Source organism: Nannobrachium achirus (assembly GCF_963921795.1).
Source record: "Nannobrachium achirus genome assembly, chromosome: 2".
NCBI lineage: Eukaryota > Metazoa > Chordata > Actinopteri > Myctophiformes > Myctophidae > Nannobrachium > Nannobrachium achirus.
In genome coordinates this window covers 27,028,395-27,049,421 of record NC_137811.1, presented here as the reverse complement: position 1 = coordinate 27,049,421, position 21,027 = coordinate 27,028,395, and the positions used below count along the sequence as shown (strand labels likewise).

Genomic DNA, 21,027 nt, shown 5'->3' with positions numbered 1-21,027 from the left:
TCTCTCTCTCTCTGACACAACTCTGCCCCACACGCACGCACACGCACACACACGCACACACACACACACGCACACACACACACACACACACACACACACACACACACACACACACACACACACACACACACGTTCACCTCTTCATCTCTCTTTCTCTCTCTCTCTCTCTCTCTCTCTCTCTCTCTCTCTCTCTCTCTCTCTCTCTCTCTCTCTCTTGCTCTCTCTCTCTGTCTCTCTCAGACTCAAGCGTTCATCATTCTCAAGGGCTTTATGCTAATAAATATATAAATAATAAATACAAATTTACTGCAACAAAATAATATGTTTGAACATGTGCATGCGCTGTATGTTTGAGGAGTGGCAGGAAATGAATGATGGGAGAGAGAGAGAGTGAGAAAGAGAGAGACAGACAGAGAGAGAGCGAGAGAGACAGAACGAGAGACAGACAGACAGAGAGAGAGAGAGAGAGAGAGAGATAGAGAGAGAGAGCGAGCGAGAGTGCGAGAGATAGATAGAGGGAAAAGGGTGCCTGAGGCAAAAAGTGATGAGCTAATGGTTTCATTTGTTGAAATAGTGATAGGGCCCTTGAAGGGCTAAATCCCCTTGGATGGGCAGATGAGTTACCTCTCTCCTCTCATCATCCCACAGCCTGCCGTATCGTTTTGTCCTCAAAGCCCCGGGAACATTGGACCCTCCGCTTTTAACTAACGGCACACCGACACTCACAGTTACACAGCCAGGCTGTCCTACGCTGCCTTTCACAGGCTGCTGAGCCAGCGAATACCGTGGCGTCCCTCAAACAGTGAAGAAAAGAAACATTTTTAATCCCATGAACAAAATAACCGCTAACTGAAATGTGCAGGCAAAAGTAGTATTTCCATTAATCGCGCTCGATCTCTGAGTCTCGTTGCGTGTTGAAACAGTGCATTGGCGTATAGGTATGGAGAGAGGGAGAAAGAACATAGCGTCACTGTCGGGCAGAAACCTCGTATCTCCAAGTTTCAAATGTGTACGTTTTTCGCAAAGTAAAGCCCTGCTTCTTCGTACAATGCCGTCGCACAAAGGTAGTGAAAACAGCAGATCTAAACGCACACAACGCCTCGCGCTGCGAGGCGTTGTGTGCTTGTAGATCGGCTGTTTTCACTAGTTTAAATCATTTTTTAAAATGATAAATCCAAAACAAACGGTTTTGGACATACAAGGTTTCCACCCGACAACAACGATAGGCACTGTTAGGCTGCTGGAAGCAGAATATAACCACAAAGCCCGGGGAAGAATGAAAAAAAGAAGAAGAAAAAAATGCAACGGCGGAGACGCTTCTATAAATATTCATACAGGGCTTTTAAAAAGGCGGGTAATCATTTTTGCGTTTATGCATAATGTAGCTTATTTATCTCAAACGTTTGCCGTGCGTTTGGGGAAAATTGCCCTGTTTGAGGTGAACTTGTATCTCTGGCTGCAGCGTGCAGGCTAAGGGGACACAAAGCATGTTATCATCACTGTCGGACAGAAACCTCTTACCTCCATGTTTTAACTTTAGTTTTTTCGTAAATGAATGCCCTATACTTGATCATCCTGCAGTAGGGATGTAACGATACATGTGAACAACGATTTGATACGCATCACGATACATGGTTGACGATACGATACATGGACGATTTTTTTCATTCATGGCGATTTCCATACAATCGATTATTTGCATTGCAAAACGATTCGATAGCGATTATTTGCATTGCAAAACGATACGATACAATATATAGAGCAAAACGGTACGATATTTGCTTTTGCATATCGATATAGTAGATCATTGCAAATTTAAAAAAAATCGATTCAGTTACTATATCGTAGTATCGTAGTATCATAGTATCGTACCCAAAAGCATCAAATGTAACAAGCTCGAAACGCACGTCGATCTGTTACTTTTCCAAATCTTGAATTTGAATGCTGAAAAGAAACCGGGGCCGGGGAATTCATTTAGGAATCTATAGCATGTTTGTATGATACATATTGTGTTTGCTGTGTGTGGTATTGTGGTCTTTGTATCACACTGTGTACGCTGGACAGGAGAACACACCGGTAGGCTACCTGAGCTCACAGCCTGTCGAAGCTCCATGCGTTGTGAGCTGCTATTCTTCAGTTATTTTCTGCAGTTTCTCCAAAAATGTTGCTGTCCTCACAATTACAGTAATACAAAAGTGTGTGTGTGTGTGTGTGTGTGTGTGCGTGCGTGTGTGCAGTTATATGCCTGTGTTACAGTAAGCAGAAATGTGTGTGGGCTGTTAATGGTGATGGTGGTTTAGGGAGCATTTACCAGTCATATTACGGTGGTAATTCACCCTGATGGAGCCACCCTGGCACCTCGTATCAATCACAGCACACTGCCAAATGCACAGTGTTAACTGAACCCAGAGAGTGGACTGTCTACCATTATTAGCACAACGCTCTTCTCCAGAGCGACTTAAGAAAGGTAATGACAGCACATCAAATACAGAGAGACAGTGTAGTGTCTATAGGATCACAGATAAACCAAATAAGAACCCATAGCATCGGTCAGTCTAAACATTATCAAAATCATAACCTGTACATTGAAACGACAGGATACCAGGTAAACGTTGTGTTAAATATGGACCCTTAACGGTCCATATTTTGTATTATGTGGTGTAGTACAGGAATGCCACCGCACACACACGCAAACACACACACACACACACACACACACACACACACACACACACACACACACACACACACACACACACACACACACACACACACACACACACACACACACACACGCTAAACAGCACAGGAGCATAATTATTGTAGCTGTCGAGCAGAAACCAGCTGCTATATCCATGTTTCAACCTTTACGTCTGTGCGTGGGTTTTACAAGATTGAACCAATGAAAAGTATTAAAAAGCGCTTCAAACTATAGAACTCCAACTTGTGGAGATTTGCTCTCCCATCATGCTTTTCCCACCGTTGATTAGAACGTTGTTGTTTTTTAAACATTCATATTTTGCACATAGCTTTTCTGCCTGACAGCAGAGAGATGTTTGTTGCATGCAGAGAGCATGAAAACATTCACAGTAAGTGCTCTCTTAACCCATTTAGGTCTAGAATTATTGAATGCTTTAACAGTGAAAAATAGCAGATATACAAGCTCACAGCGCGGCACCGAGTGCCGCGCTGTGAGCTTGTAGATCTGCTATTTTTGAAAAAGTTGTGAAAATGTGTGCAAATGAATATATGTATTTTCAAAGTGAACGTTTGTAAATCAAATTTTGCTTCTGGGTGGTCCCTGGAACGAAATATTTTGAGATGGGGGTCCATGGCCAAATAAATATCATTTTGGGGGTCCTTCACATGAAAAGGTTTGAGAACCACTGACACAGTAGTCTCTCGAGAACAGACTAACTGAGCTCCAGTTAAGTGAAAAGGACCTTTTCTTTGACGATGGCTAGTCAGATTGCTGACATAGAAACATAGGTTTTTCCAAAAAACCTTAGAAGGATTCAAAAGACACTTATAGAATCGGGTCAAAATTCTAATTTTCACGATTTTTCAAAAATAGCGTTTTACAACGCTACAAGCTCACAGCGCGGCACTCGGTGCCGCGCTGTGAGCTTGTATATCTGCTATTTTTCAATAGTTAAAGCATAAAATAATAATACACAATACAGTGTACCCGTTCTGAATGCGTTAATGAAATGATGACCCTCCTACGCACAGCCCCTTCACCGTGCACCAGGCATCCACCACCAGCCAGATGTGCACATGGCACACACACACACACACACACACACACACACACACACACACACACACACACACACACACACACACACACACACACACACACACACACAAACACACACACACACACACACACACGACGCCACCTGTTAGGGTCCCGGAACGCTGCTGCTGCTGCTGCTCACCCACGCCTGGCAGGAGGGAGACCTGTCTCAAAACAACTCCCACGTTGCACTCATACCCACATTAACACTGACGCTCCTTCACACGCACACTTTACACCCACACGGCCCCTCCAACCAGGCGCTGCCACGGGGATCGTTTGTTTAGCCTGGTATAACCAGCCTAGATATAAATGCAGCTAGCTAACTAACTGCAGTATCTAGTCTGGAGGTTCTCCCATTCAGAAGAAATTCATGGGAGGAGGTAACAAAAACTAGAGGTGGAGGGGAGCTGGGGAGTGGGAGGAGTCACTGTTTACAGTACCCAAACTATCAGCTAAACACAGCAAGTGACATTCCTATTCAAAAACAGAAACCTCAGGAATCGTTTGTTAGACGTGCAGTCGTGCACAAATATGTTATATTCTGTCAACGCTGCCTCACCTCCAAAATGAACTTGTTGGGCCATTTTGACCAAACGTCAACATGTGGGTTTTGGGGAATGTCCCTATCGGGGACATGACCCGGACGGCGCTGAGTCGGCTCAAGCGCACCCCCTCTAAGCTCGCTCGGCGGTGCTTCCTGCGCAAGTCTGTTTTAACAGTTTTTTGGTCGGACCGTCAAAAACAATCAGAACTGGAGTGAGGAAGTCTCGAAAAGTCAAGATGTGCCTTGTTTCTTGAGGTGTCAATGTTTATAACCCTAGAGGTGGGAAAAGTGGTGTGAAGTATCAATCTCTCTCTCTCTCTCTTTCTCACTGTTTTTCTCTGTCTCTGCATGCCAAATGCACCTGGAACAGTGTGGTTGTGGTGATGAAATGTGATCTTGTAGATCAGGCTATTTTCAAAGAAATCTTGGAAAGAAGTTCAAAGATATCTTCAAACATTTTAACAACACAAATCTGGTGCAGCGGTCCCCTGGCACAAAATGTTTTTGGACGGGGATACGTGGACAATTACATATTACTGTGGGGATCCTTGGCATGAAAACATTTGAGAGCCACTGGTTTAAACAAACTTTAGGAAGTATGGTTTAGAGACAGTCACATGAAAATAGAGGAAGCAGAGCTGGAGGTATGGCAGAGACTAAAATATCGAGGTTCTCTCTGGGAGTAACAAGGATGGTAGGATCAGGAACAAGTACATCAGAGGCATATTGGATGTCTTGGAGATAAAGCCAGAGCGGCCTGACTGAGATGGTTTGGACCGATGTACAGAGGAGGTATAGTGAGTACATCGACAGAAGAATGCAGAGGTTGGAACTGCCATGCAGGAGGCCTATTATAGAGGAAGACCAAAGAGGAGATTCATGGAGGCAGTCAAAGAGGACATGAAGTTGCTTTGGTGTGAAAGAAGAGGAGGCAGAGGACAGGGTGGCGAGAAGGCGGCGACCCCTGAAGGGAACAGCCGAAAAGGGAAAAAAAGAAGACGAAGCAAGCCCACGCAACTCCACTTTAGAAACCCCACCAAAAAAATAAAGTGCAACCCAGAAACCGTGCACCGATATATAAGCGGACATGGTAACACTGACCTGGAATGGTCAGTGAGATGAGAGACATTCGGGTGTGAATAGAATCGCCGTTGTCGGGTGGAAACCTCGTATCTCCAAGTTTCACATCTGTTACGTTCTTTCGCAAAGTAAAGCCCTGCTTCATCATACAAGGCTGTCGCGCAAAAGTAGTGAAAACAGCAGATCTACAAGCACACAACGCCTCGCACCGCGAGGCGTTGTGTGCTTGTAGATCGGCTGTTTTCACTAGTTTAAATCATTTTTAAAATGATGAATGCAAAACGAACGGTTTTGGGCATACAAGGTGTTCACCCGACAACGACGATATCCATCCACACAGACACACACACACACACACACACACACACACACACACACACACACACACACACACACACACACACACACACACACACACAGGGTCTAATCAGAGCAAGCGGAGGCCGGAGGCGGCGAGCGTCTCTGTCAGGGGAACACGGTGTGGGCAGAGGGGGATTACCGAGGCCGAGCAGGAAGGCAGGCAGCGCCGCTCCACTCAACAATGGCGAGATACGAGGACAGGCGTAGGGCAGGGCGGCCCCGAACGAACAGGGAGCCGTCACACAAAAGAAAGCCAACCATCCCTCTAACTGCTCTCCTCCCTAATCCACTCTCCTCAGTCCTCCCCGTTCGGGCCGCACTCCCCGGGCCAGCGAAATTACCTTCTTCTGGAGAAAAAGGCCTGATTTATACTTCGTCGTATACGATAGTGTTGTTGCACTATTATAGCCTGAAAACCTGAGGAATCTGCCAGCGCAAAACTTCATTTCGCCGCTGCATGGCGGGCACAAACCTCTTTATATCCAGAATCTTACTTTGTGTGGCGTTTTCTTTTTTTGTATATTAAAGCTCTACCCCTCATACTACAGTCCATGAGCTTTTCACAAGTTTCAAGCTTGCAGATCCCGCAACTTTTGATGCTTTTGAATCCTGAAACAGCTTTGGACACAATGAGATTTCCAACCGACAGAGACGATTCGCTCTATTCTCACAGACAATCAGCCACTCTACAAGATCACAACACGTCGCGTCGTGAGCTCGTATAGATCGTCTATTTCCGGGCGAACGCGCGACTATAAATTAAGCATTCGCTCTGTCTTTGCGAAGCGTCTTCTTCCCCCATCCCGACGCAATACCTTTCAGTCATTGATCACTGTTTTACGGCGTGTCAATCAGTCACCCAGCTGCGACCCCCGAGGATCGACCGCTCGCTGTCGGTCAAACATCATATATACCCGTCCTTCATCTCGATCGATAATCAAGTACGGTGCGTCGACACGTGACCGACGGAGGAGTCAGATCGCTCTTTTTTTTCTCTGTTTAACATATCAAAGACAAATAGAGATACCTTTTTTCCTTCCTTTCCTTTCTCTCCCTCTCTTGACTGCGTGTTATTTGACCTCATCACGAGGCGCAGACAGAAAGAGAGCAAGCAGCTTTTTAGTGACAAAGGCCTCCCAGGAGGAGCGGGGTGCGCGCGTTGCCTCAGACATATGTAGGACACGGGAAAAGATTATAAATAGAGGAGGTAAAAATAATCGACAAAAAAAGAGTCTGTGACACGACGACGACGCCTGACAAGACTTACGACTCTTTGTTGCAGCAATGTTAACTTGTGCCTTCAGGAACCGACAGGCGCTTTGGCTTTTCTTTTTTTCTTTTACAAACACGTAACTCTCACAGACACACGTACACAGCACTTATACACACTGTAGGCACATACTGTACTCGTAAATCGTCGTTGTCGGGCGGAAACCTTGTATGTCCAAAACCGTTCGTTTTGTATTTATCATTTTAAAAATGACTTAAACTAGTGAAAACAGCCGATCTACAAGCACACAACGCCTCGCAACGTTGTGTGCTTGTAGATCGGCTGTTTTCACTACTTTTGTGCAACGGCCTTTTATGGTGAAGCAGGGCTTTACTTTGTGAAAAAATGTACACATTTGAAACTTGGAGATACGAGGTTTCTACCCGACAGTGACGAAATACAGGCACACGCACACATACTGTACACACCGGTGGTTCTCAGAGTGGGGTCCGGACCGGGGGTCCCCAGGGGTCCTTGAGGTGCTGACAGGGAGTCCCCAGCATGCATGTGCAGTGCTACTGTAAGTACATTTACTTAAGGACTGTACTTAAGTACAATTTTGACGTATACAGTATACACATTTCGATCATTTCAAAATAGGCGATCTAGAAGGTCGATACACTTCGACCTTTTAAAAATAGATCAGCTATTTTAGGAGCTTTTCATACATTTGAAAAATTGAAATAGGACATTCTGCCTCATGAGTACTTTTACTTTTGGAGTATTTCTATATTGCAGTATTGATACTTAAGTAAAAAATGTGAGTGCTTTTTCCACCACTGTAAATGTGTTACAGTAATAACACGAGGCAGAATCATAATGGTCCACAATGGAAACAAGGCTCTCTGTGTTATCCTTGTAGCATAACCTTTGCTGTACTACTTGAATGGGGCTTTTAAGCCGTGACATCATTTTGTAGTCAGACCCCCAAGCAGATTTATTGTCAATATGGGCAGTGCTGTGTCCCTCACTATTTCATCAACAGATCTGAGACAAAAATAACGACTAAAGTATAATTCTACCACTTTCCTGTCAACAAAAAAAGAGAAGAAAAATTAGCTTATGGTAAAAAGATTCACGGGCGCTGGTGCCTTTTGGCACCAGAAGTTCACCTCCGCCTACAAAATGATGTCAGACTTAAGAGCCCCATAAACAAACCCGGCACAAAAGTATTCAATCAATCTATGAAAAGCATAACAACTGTTCAACCACCTTAAGCCAACATACATCGGCTATTTGGAAACACACACACACACACACGCACACGCACACACACACACACACACACACACACACACACACACACACACACACACACACATTATAATATGCATGCACAACTGCACATGTCATTGCATTGAGCAGCCCGCCCATGTCCCCGTTGCAGCGTCATGCAGGCTGCTGTCTCGGCCGTATTCAAATGAACCATGTCCTCCTGATGAATTTTTAATGGCCAGTAGATTAGAAAACTGGTTTCAGAATCAGTGCAGCCGTGGATTAATATTTCAACAAGGAACCAATTTTCCCATCAAATTGAAAAAGACTGAGAATAGAGTCGGCCCTATCTCTGTGAAGTTGGGCCGGGGGTTGAAGTGTGTGCGTTGCGCTCGCACGTGTGTGTGCGCGTGCATAATGTGTGAAAGAGATGAGGAAATTAAAGGGGACGTCCACCCATTTTCAATATTGAACAAAGGTATATTAATGACATAGTTCAATATTGAAAATGGGTAGTCTTCCCCTTTAAGGAAAAAGAGAGGAAAAAGGGGCAAAGTGGGATATGTGTGTGTGTGTGTGGGGGGGGGGGGTAGTGGGATTTGACAGAAGAACCTAATTGTCTTCCATATTTCATATCCAGAACACTCTCATTTGAGTGGATTTTACAGATGGGGAATGGAGTAGGAAGCTGGGGTTTCACTTTGTGCGTGTGCGCGTGTGCGCACGTGTGCGTGTCACACTCACACACAGGGCTGAGAAACAATAATACATGCACCGGTTTGATGCGGAACACGAGAGCAGACAGCTGCACATGTTTAATCATGAAATGCATTTCCACTGTTAAACCCAGCGCACACAGTGAGAGAGAGAGAGGCGTCCTGTGAGATGCCTTGCTAGAAAGCAGCAGTTGTCGGACTTGTTGCTGCGCGTGCGGATGATTGAGCCCCTGCCACCTAGCAATCCACTAATCCCACATGCAACGCCTCTCTCTCCGGGCATTGAGAGGTTTCTCCGTCTGTCAAAATGTCAAAGACAGCCAGGTTGGGGGTTCGAATCCCTGGAGCAGCGGCCCCCCAAACCAGCAGGGAGGCCAGTGTTATTACTATAGGCTCTCAGCACCCAGGGCAACTGAAAGGAAATTCAATGAAGCCAGATGAATAATTTAGCAAAAGCTTGTCAAAAGCTTGCACGAATGCGCCCAGATTTACATTTAATCAATATTTTTGAGCATCAACTGTATTTAACATGAGGTGAGGGGAGGTGGGGTGGGAGAGGAGGGGTGAGGGGGGATTTGGAGGTTTTCTCCACTCAGCCCAAGGGCGACGCGGGGAGAGAGGCGGCGGCATCGACAACATTGGGTAATTATAATAATTCAGGAAGTAATTACAGAGCTGAAGCATTTTATTACCAATTCAAGTTTCTCCCTTGTTCAGCAGCCGGAGGAACTCCATTCCGTGATACAGAACATTAACAAGGCAAGCCTGCGGTTAATATCAACACAACTGGGGGTAGATGAAGAATTATGGGAAAGGTTACAGTCTGTGTGTATGCGTGTATGCATGCATTTCAGTGTGTGTGTTCGTGTGCCATGCGTGCGTGCGTGTGTGCGTGCGTGTGTGTGTGTGTGTGTGTGTGTGTGTGTGTGTGTGTCGAATGGGGTAGAGGGAACACTGCGAGAACGAGTTAAACGGCGAGAAGCGAGCAAAGCTAGCGAAGCAAACAAACGCGAACGCACTTAAGAGGGTGCAGCGCTCACACACGACTAAAAGGAAGTGGGTAAGTGAGCAAAGTAGAGATGAGATGAGAGGCTCCATTTGGCCTCTGAGGAGCATTTAGATCCGGATGTCAGAATTTATGTATACTGACTACTGAGCGCTGCCATCCATCGCACAAGCTCCCTGTTAAAAGATGAAGTCCATCCTCGGCCATTCCCTCACCCACCCATCCTCAAGTGCAGTGGTCTGGTGACAACCAAGAAGGGAGGTAGCCAGTGGTGTAAAAAAAGTATATAGTATCAATACTGCAATGTAGAAATGCTCTGTTACAAGTAAAGGTCTGGTAATCAAAATGTATCAAAATAAGTATCTGCATCAAAATATATTCAAAGTGCCAAAAGTAAAAGTAATAATTATGTGCCGTTTCACATATCATATCATTGTCTAAAATTCATAAAAACCTTTTGAAAATAGCTGATTTACGAGCTTGTAGAACGGCTATTTTCAAAAAGACAAAGTTTAAATACCTCTGAAGGGGTTAATGTATGTTTTGCAATAATAATCAAAATATACAAAGTGACTAGTAGTAAGTAACTAAAGTTTTCAAATAATTGTAGTGGACTAAAAAGTACAATAGTTGTCTGTCATATGTAGTGGAATAGAAGTAAAAGTACAGAAAATTGAAAATACTCCAGTAAACACATGATGCAGCCACCGCCAAGAAGGGAACCAGTCTCACACCCTTTTACCTCCTGCGTCATCCCGCAACCCCCACCCCCGACCAAAACAAGCGAAAAATGCCCCAGCAACAGGTGAACGATGCACAGAACAAGCCCTCTCCTCGCATGCACGGTGGGCCTGGGCTAGTCTCACGGACCTATACTAACCACTCATCATCATAATTAGACAGGCCCATCTCTCGCCTGTCACCTCCCAGAGGAACGCACCGAAATGATGAGTCCGACATCACGGCGAGGGCTCGGCGGACGGCGAGTGCCGCCGTGTACAACGAGCGGGTGCGCACGCACCGCATCGGCAGTTTATTGGCAGCGTACCTGGGTGCTGCTGCTGCGTACACTCATCCATCTCACCACTTCTATTTCCTATATCTGTTGTGTTTGTATTGTATTGCCATGACATATTGATGTTCTCATGTCAGAGAGGCGGTAGTTCTATAGCGAGTGCTGGAGTGATGGTCGTGATGTGAAGAGCTGTCAATAAGGGCTACGGCTGAGCACACCCAATAATACCTCGGGGGGAAGTGGCGGTGCACGGACATTGTCACGTTGTGCCCACCATCCCCTGAGACGGAGGTGACTGTGTGTGTGTGTGTGGCGGCGGGGATTACATTCCATCAGAGCACAATGGCCGGGGTACACAGCACACCTGACTGAGTTCGGTCGGGCACTCAAGCAAGCACTCAGTGTGTTGGAGGACAGTCAATTTGACTCTGGTCCCGGGGAAAGTTAAAATCCCGACGTCCTTGAGCCAGCCAGCAGAGAGCACAGCCAGGGCCTACGGGGAGCAGGGAGAGACGGTTGAGAGCGAAATGTTTAATACCGGCCAGTTGGCAGGTCACTGCAGGATAACCGTTTGACGGGTTTATACTGTAGTAGGCCTGCAGGCCTCGGTTAGCTGCCTGCCTGCCTGCCTGCCTGCATGCAGGGGTGTCGCACCAAATTCTGGGCCCTGGGTACAAGGATTCACTGGATTATTTTGCGCTTTAACTCTTGAAAAATAGCAGATCTACAAGCTCACAGCGCGGCACCGAGTGCCGCGCAGCGAGCTTGTAGATCTGCTATTTTTGAAGAATCGTGAAGATTTGTGCAAGTCTTTGGATGTTATGTTTCTATGTCAGTGGTGCTCAAACTTTTTCATGTGAAGGACCCCCAAAATGATATGTATTTGACCACACGGACCCCCATCTCAAAATGTTTAGTTCCAGGGACCACCCCAGAAGCAAAATGTTATTTTCGCTTAAAAAATACATAATATATTAAAAGAGTTGCACACATTTTCACGACTTTTCAAAAACAGCAGATCTACAAGCTCGCAGCACAGCACCGCGTTGTGAGCTTGTAGATCTGCTATTTTTCAACAGCTAAAGTATACAATAATAAAGGCCCCTCCACCTTGGGCCCTAGTAACTCAGTCCCACTTTCCCCCCCTTGTGACGCCCCTGCCCACATGGGTGCAGAGGATCATGGGATACCCCCTCCTCCGTCATGAGCAGAGGAGAGTGGAGAGGAGGAATCCTTGCCTCTGATCCCAAACTGCAGACTCGCGGCTTGGGTTTGATCTATTATTGATAGCGCCAGTCCATGCTCACATATTAGAATAAAGCTGAATGTACGGGGCCTCTCTGGTGGGAACAGGGAGCTGAATGAAATCCTTCTCCCAGGCAGGCAAAGGGCGCAGAGAGTCACGGTTATGATGATCTACGTTGATATGATGTCTGAATATCTATGCCACCGCGGCTGTGTGTTGCTGTATGGGGGGGATATAGGCCCGAAGGCCAGCTATTCTTAAGCAGCGCATGTGTTCATATGTAGATGTACGCACATGCATGCAAATATATTATACGCCCACACATGCATGCGTGCAGTATACTGAACAATCCATACACATACATGTGCAGAATGCACATCGTCACTGTCGGGCAGAAACCTCGGATCTCCAAGTTTCAAATTTGTATGTTTTTTCACCAAGTGAAAGCCCTGCTTCATCATACAAGGCTGTTGCACAAAAGTAGTGAAAACAGCCGATCTACAAGCACACAACGCCTCGCGGTGCGAGGCGTTGTGTGCTTGTAGATCTGCTATTTTCACTAGTTTAGTTCATTTTTAAAATGATCAATGCAAAACGAACGGTCTTGGACATACAAGGTTTCCACCCGACAACGACGACATGCTACATGTGCATGTGCACACGCTCACACGCACGTGCACGTGCACACTGCACACACACCAGTACAATGGCATATGGGCATACATCTGTGCTTCAGGGTCAATAGGTACAAGATGCTCCACATTGAGCAGGAAAGCGCAGGGGTGAAAATAGCACCAACATCCTGCTCAGGTAGAAGTACTGTTGCTCGACTTGAATATTATTCTAGTCGAGGGGAGAAATTCAACATGCTAGACAGGTGAAATAATAAAGACGTTAACGTGGGTACTGTAAAAGGAACTTGTTACACCTCAACTGATTGATAGTTTAATTAAGTCCAGCTGCTGTTTGGCCAGCTCTCAAAGTTAACAATGGAGCTAATGGACTTCAGGCTTGGCACCCATTCCTGCATAACTGTTGCTAACTAAGTCTCTGCAACATACTAATGTCATGTGCAGTACTTGTACATCAAGCTGCCTCATCCTAAGGAAACAGGGTATAGGTTCCTGCCCTATGGGCCTCATGGCTCGGTAAAGCTTGCTTTAGATTCAGTGCCATAGTCTATCCAGTCTATGTCTATCCCAAGTAAGTGACTTCTTCTTTAGCTATAACTTCAAAGTCACCTATCACAACACTGAACCCAGGGGACTTCTTTCCATTGGCATTAGACACAGAGAGAATCAACTATCTTGTCAAGTATCATTTTTTGCATTAAGTAACATCGCAAGAAAGAAGAAAAGACGTAAAACCATGTACAATACTGCATGTCCAAAACTGTGGCCTTTTGAAGAAATTGAAAAAAAGAATCAGTGTTCCAATTGACCCAATAAAGTACAGTAGTTATTATTTTGGCTTGTTATTTTCATTGGTTAAATATTCATAAAACCCACAGGCATATGTAAGGTAACCATATTCATACTGGCTTCTTTATTTTGGACATGGTGACAAGGTCAATGTTTCAAAATGAATCAAGATTTCTCCAAATATATAACGCATAGTGATGAGACACATTATGAGCTTGCAGATGTGCAGCTATTCTCACTACTCTTGCTTGATACAGTCACACGACCAAGTATGAAAGAGCATTCATTTATGAAAAGAGGGGAAAAACATAAAAAGATGAAACGCTACAATTTCTCTGCCCAACAGCAATGATACATTCACCCTGAAAGAGCCAATGTGACAACCTTACTGTAAACATTTCAATATGAATACATCCTCCATACCAGCCGTTCCCTCTCACATTCACTGATGCTCTCCAAAGTGGTGGAGCAGCCTTTCTTTTCTGAGAAAGCTTTCTCAAAGATTGCCTTGAGGGAGAAGAGGTTCAAAGCCGACTTAAATGGAATACCCTCCTCATTGTGATATAACGGCATAACTACTGTATGGCACAGTACATGGGGAAAAAAAAGCTCAACTTACTGTACAAATACTCTCGTTAATAACAGTAACGAGAGTACTGTATGTGTATTTAAGTACTTTCCACCCCTGGGTAAATGTTAGGAATACGTGTAGCAGTTTTCAAACCACAGGACACGAGCAGGACTTCATAATGAAATGACTGTGGAAAAACAACAACGTGTAAGCCAGGGCAATTAACAAAATAATGACAAAAATAATAAAGCACTCGGGGCTCCATTTTATGTGTGAAAGGTGCCAAATAAATAAACCTTATTTGTATAGCACCTTTCATGTCACACTTCAAATGAAAAATTATGAGATTTATTAGCATTAAATCATTAACAAGAGCTTTTCTTCTATTTTGTTAGCATCCTGAGTACCTTGTTCCGCCAGACTCCACGTTCCACTGAGTACATTCCACCGCCCCTCCGAGTATTTCACCAAAAACAAAGCTCACGACGCGTTGTTGTATAACGTAACTGTCGGGCAGAAACCTCGTAACTCCAAGTTTCAAATGTGTATGTTTTCCGCAAAGTAAAACCTGCCTCTTCATACAAGGCTGTTGAACAAAAGTAGTGAAAACACCAAATCTGCAAGCACACAACGCCTCGCGGTGCGAGGCGTTGTGTGCTTGTAGATCGGCTGTTTTCACTAGTGTAGTTCATTTTTTAAATGATACAAAACGAACACTTTTGGACATACGAGGTTTCCACTCGACAACAACGATAAAGAAGGTGTCTGTACTGTACTGTGTACTGCAGTGCCTCGGTGGGTTTGTGGCTCTCCGCTCTCAGCTCCAGTCCACGGCATGCAACCCCCTATGATTGAACTGTGCTGCACATGGAAACGGACATGGTGTGTTTCCTCATCCGTTTTAATGAACCCCCTCCTACACTGCTCTCATAATGTGCAGCCAGGCACAGGCAGGACAGACGCTCTATAAAGTGTGCAGGACGGGAGGGAGGGAGGGAGGGGAAGGAGGGGAGGCAGGCTGGATAAGACAAACCCTACAGGTCCTCGGTCAATACCAGTGGCATCAATATTCACCACCCCACTGGCCCTATACCTGCCTGCCATTCTCTTAACTAACACTCTGAGCCCCCCCATGTCTGTGCGTGCATGCGTGCGTGTGTGTGCGTGTGTGTGTGTGTGTGTGTGTGTGTGCGTGTGTGTGTGCATGCGTGTGTTTTTCTGAGGGTGAGAGTAAGATGAAAATAGCACACGGCAGAATCTGAACTCGATATGGTATCGATTAAATCTTTGCTCATCGCGCTCGTGGCTGGAGTGAGTTTAATTGCATCCACCGCCAGTTTCTATTGGAGGATGACGGCACTTCAACAATGCTTGCCCTCCAAACAACTGTTTGCCTCTGTGATTGGATTTACCTACAGTATTGTCTTGAGGGCGAAAGGGAACAAACTCTGCATAAACTATTTCTCTGCCTCGGTGTTTGAATCAGAATTTTAAATCCCAGAATAAAAACACCCACAAAGACTACAGCCATTACCATGTATTCGATATAAAAAATATAATGTATATATATTTTTCCATATCACATCTATCTCATAAGAATGGATTCATATTATTTTCTTTCTTTGAAAATACTAAATAAACAATAATAGCTTTCTACAGTATATCCTTGCGCATTGTGTCACACAGAAAATTGAAGACATATGCTGCGATGCACTGCAACGCGGTGTGACACGTTGTGAGCTTGTAGATCAGCTATTTCCGGTGCAGTCCAGCACACCAGTCCAGCACTCAGCTAAGTATGAATCAAGATTTAGCAGCATCTCTCTGTTTCGACTCGCACCCTCTCTACCTCCACGTAACGATCATAGATAGCTGAACGCAAATCGCGTTTGGTTAACAGCGCAAGCCTTTTCCCAGATTAATCTCAACTCGGAATATTGAATGGCCGCCTCGCGGCCCAAACTAAATCACAGACTGTTAACTATTTCAAATAAAGTCTTCGTCTGCGGTCGTTGCCGAGGCGATGAATAATAGCATGTGGGCCTAACACACTGTTAGCGTTTAGTGCATTATCACAAAGCAAGAGCAGTGAAAAAGAATGATGGCCCTTCGCTCTTTTCATCAGCGTACATCTGAGCGCCGCGGTGAAAATCAATCCGAGATAGTCTAAACTGCACGGCTCCAAGGCCGCTTCCATCTCACCTAAGAACAAAGAGATTAGACGGGGGCAAGACAGGAAGGGAGAGGGAGAAAGAGAGAGAGGGAGGACAGAGGAGAATCCTCAGTCCTAATTTGTCCATTTGTGCACAAAATAAATGTAACCGAATCACTGAGGAGTTTACTGTGTATCAGGCTCATAAAACGGAACAAATAAAAGACGAGCAAATAAAGTGTCAGACGATGAAGCTCAGAAGCGGGGAGACGTCAGTGCTGCTCGGGATCTGAATCCTTTCCAGGTTCTTGGGCTGGAGCGGTGCTAGCAGCGAACAGATGGCAACCCTATCACAGCTCTCTCTCTCTCTCCCCCTCTCTCTCTCCCTCAGATGATTCTTCATTACCTTTAAACAAGTGCGAGGGCCACAAATGTCCCCGCAGCCAGCCGTATGCTAATCAGCCTGCCCACCGAGTCCAAGGCCCCGGCAACAAACATATGCACCGATGGAAAAGAAAAAACTGTGTGCCGCGGTGCCAAGATGAGGAAATGCCCCGCCTGCTAGCCAAATGTAAGCATACTGTACGCGTATGTGTATCCCCCTCCTCTCTTATTTTCCATAACAAACCCACATCGCAACACACCTTGTATGTCCAAAACTGTTTGTTTTGTATTTATCATTTTTTAAATGATTTAAACTAGTGAAAACAGCCGATCTACAAGCACACAACGCCTCGCGGTGCGAGGCGTTGTGTGTTTGTAAATCAGCTGTTTTCACTACTTTTGTGCGACGGCCTTGTACGATGAAGCAGGGCTTTACTTCGCGAATGAACGTACAAATTTGAAACTTGGAGATACAAGGTTTCCACCCGACAACGACGATATGTGTATCCCCCCTCTCTTATTTTCCATAACAAACCCACAACGCAACACATACACCCACCGTGATACAGCTTGGTTCCTGTTCTTTTCTTTTCGTATGCTAAACACCTTCCTCTCTCTCTCTCTCTCTCTGCAAATGAGACTGCCTCCCCTATACACTTTCTCTTCCCTTTGTCTCTCTGTCATTCACTCGCCCTTTCATTCTCTCCCCGTCTCGTTAGGGTTCGATCGTTGAAGTGCTCTCCCATTTAAAACAACCCAACCGACACTGCACCAGTTGTACTGCATGTGAGAGGTGGAATTCTCTCTCTATGCAGATGATGTGCTGTTGGATGCTGCTGGCTCTGAGGAGGGCCAACTCAGTCGCTTGTGGTAATGATGGCCATGAGAAAGATAGAGTGTGAAATGATGACAGCAGCTTTTGCTCTTGCATTCCCCCCTTGATCTCTCTCTCTCTCTCTCTCTCTCTCTCTCTCTCTCTCTCTCTCTCTCTCTCTCTCTCTCTCTCTCTCAGTCTCTCTCTCTCTCTCTCTCTCTCTTTCAGACTGGGATTACAGATGCCACGCTTCTCAGCGGACCTTATCTCTCAATTCCCACAGCAGTTATCGGGAAAAAAGAAGGAAATCGAGATCTGCTCAACCCCTCCCTTCCTCCACATCGTTTTCTCCCTCTCCCTCGCGCCGTCTTCCCTTTTCTCCTTCTCTCTCTCTCTCTCCCCCTTTCTCTCTCTCTCTCTCTCTCTCTCTCTCTCTCTCTCTCTCTCTCTCTCTCTCTCTCTCTTTGGAGAGAGAGAGATAATGTCTCCCTTAGTGAGACATTATCTCACTAAGGGAGGCTGGGGTCAACCGTTAATTCGCACTGGCTCTCCGTTTTTTTTTGTGTGTGTATCTATAATGGAGATACATTAAAAAAGAGAGAAAGAGAGAGAGGGGGAGGGTAGACAGACAGAGAGATAAATAGAGCGGGACGCACGCTGTACGGAGAGGCCGGCTGAGCTCAGGTAGCCGATAATTGCTCCGGTGAAAGAAGAAGGCATTTAAAGTAAAACGGGCGTAACGGTTATGGGGGGGGGGGGGGGAGAGAGAGCAGAGAGCCAGACTGAGAGAGAGAGAGAGAGAGAGAGAGAGAGAGAGAGGGAGAGACAGAGGCGTCAATTGGGTATGGCAAGGTATGGCAGCTGCCACACCTTGGCTACAGGGGAAAAAAGTAAATGTACTCCTTAAAAGAAATTCACCGTGCCTGTTGCTAAGGTATGGCAACATGACTGGTGTCTTGTGCGCAAGACACCAGTCATGTTGCCATATCTTAGCTTGTGCTGAACTGACGCCACTGGCGAGAGAGAAAGAAGTAGCGAGAGAGAGAGAGAGAGAGAGAGAGAGAGAGAGAGGTATAAAATGGAGGGGTACATTCTGAAGCCCTATAGAGATGATCCCTGCACTGTCCAGAAATAACACAATTAGCACCAGGGCCTTTCAGGGGCCCTCCAGTCCCAGATACGCTCTAATGGCTGCGCTCTCTGGTCCCTCCCTCCCTCCCTCCCTCCCTCCTCTGCTTCTGCAGGTGTGAGACAAATACAGGCCGAGTTCTCACACGTTCTGTCTCTCCGTATGAATATCTGTCACTTCTGCTCTCTCTGTCACACACACACACACACAGACACACGCACACACACACACAGTCTCTTGCTCTCTCCCTCCCTCCCCGCTCTCTCTCTCTCTCTGTCTCTAGGAAGGCATTCTCATCACGACGACATTGCCAGGAGGAGACGACGAGAAGGCGAACACGCCTCTCTCTCTCTCTCCCATTAGACCGAGTGATTTACAGCCGAATAAATTGCCTACCATGGCGAGCTAAACGGCGGCACGCGCACACGCACAATCAGCGTATTGTGGCGACTGGTTAGACTGGGGCCTCGGTGCACGGCTGGCGTCTCTCGCAAGGCGCTGCCAAAGTCACGTCGGCCGCGCCGCGCAGGAACAGAAAATACAGCTTGAAGAGGGTTAAGTGTCTGCGTGTTGGAAAGGGCCTGAGTTCCTGTATGTAGCGCCTTCTGAGGCGCGATGCCATTGCAGTGGAATGCTAAATGTCGTCGTTGTCGGGTGGAAACCCTGTATGTCCAAAACCGTTTGTTTTGTATTTATCATTTTTTAAATGATTTAAAGATGGGGTGCCATGAACATGATTATCAGGTATTATGAGGAAGGAGGAAGATTTTTTCCAAAAAAAAGTGTACAGAAAGAGTTAAAATTAGGTTTTTATGTGGCCACACCCACCAGTTCATTAAGTATGCCTGGTTGTCATGGTGGGTGGTGACCCAAGCACACAACGCCTCGCGGTGCGAGGCGTTGTGTGCTTGCAGATCGGCTCTTTTCACTACTTTTGTGCAACGGCCTTGTATGACGACGCATTGCTTCGTTTTGCAAAGAAATGTACAAATTTGAAACTTGGAGATACAAGGTTTCCGCCCGACAGTGACGATATCCCAAGCCATTTAAACGGCTGCCACCTGAGAATAAAGGATGGGATTCAAAAGGGAAGGCGAGAGACAGACAGACAGACAGACAGAGGGCTGGGTGTCTGCACAGTGCCCTCAGGGCTTGTCCAGAGCCGAGGATATGTTTACACAAACTCACTTCCAGGCGCGCCCCCACAGATCGATCAGTGTCCCCCGCGCTCAAGGTCCCCGCTTTGTCAAAACCCGGATTCCTCGCTCTTGAAATGAGATCCCGCCGTCTGCAGAACAAAAGAGGCGCTGAGGGGAGAATGTCACACTAATGCCGTCACCGGCGGGACCCCCTCTGCCGCCGCCCGCCACCGAAACCACCACCGCAAACTGGTTAATGGGTCAGGGGAGGCCGCCCTCATAACTCCATTAGAGGAAGAAATGGATAGGTTGAGGTCCACAGCCTGACACCTGCATCATGGATTCTCAAAACGGATGAGCAGGGGAGATGAGAGGACAGGAGAGGAGAGGAAAGGACATGTATGGGGGGCTCGGGGGTCGAGTGGCGGCGGTGGGAAAGGGGGCTTAAGAAAAGGACAGAGGGCTATGGAGGATAGAAACAGAGGCACTGAGGTGTGTAAAAGAGAAGAGGTCTGGAAAATTATAACAAGGAAAGAAAGGTCAGTAGAATGAAAAGACATACATATAGACATATGCTCCTCTTCTGTGGAAAACCCCATGCAACCGGATCCCCAACTGACACACCTGGATTCAATCATGATAGAACCAAGCCTTTTCTTTTATCTTGGCTGGAAATCATGGACAGAAAATGATATTTTTCAGGAAGAATTTTGCTATGTGTTCCAATGTTGCTATTATTTATTTATTTATTTTTATTGGTTAAATGATTATAAAACCTACGGATAGTCTTAAACACGTTCAACCTGGCTTTGCTATTTTGGGCATGTTATCATAGCCGATCATTTTCACAAATCTTTCTTTAAAATGTTCAAATCACTCAAAAATAGCTAAAATAGCAAATCTTGCAAAGCTTGTGGGCTTGGGTTGCGGGAAAAATTAAGAGACTTAACCCCTTAGCCCTATTTTCTAAATACGATATGACTCGATATTGTTCTTCCTGACAGACAACAATATGCAACACACAACCTTTGACACGGCAAACATGGAAGTGTTCTAACTCAGCATTCTGCTGTGCGGTGGAGTAACAACAGAACCAGAGGGTTTGGCACATCCTTCAACCGCAAGCCGAAAAAAAACAAAAAAACAAAAAAACAGCACCAAAC

At 45.9% G+C, this 21,027-nt stretch overlaps 1 protein-coding gene across 2 annotated transcripts in view; it reads right to left on the bottom strand.

Moving 5' to 3' along the window:
- Window positions 1-21,027, bottom strand: part of grik2 (glutamate receptor, ionotropic, kainate 2) — a gene marked incomplete at both ends in the record, with an annotated part of 235,751 nt that overhangs the window by 194,673 nt on the left and 20,051 nt on the right. The gene's annotated exons all lie outside the window — the stretch shown is intronic.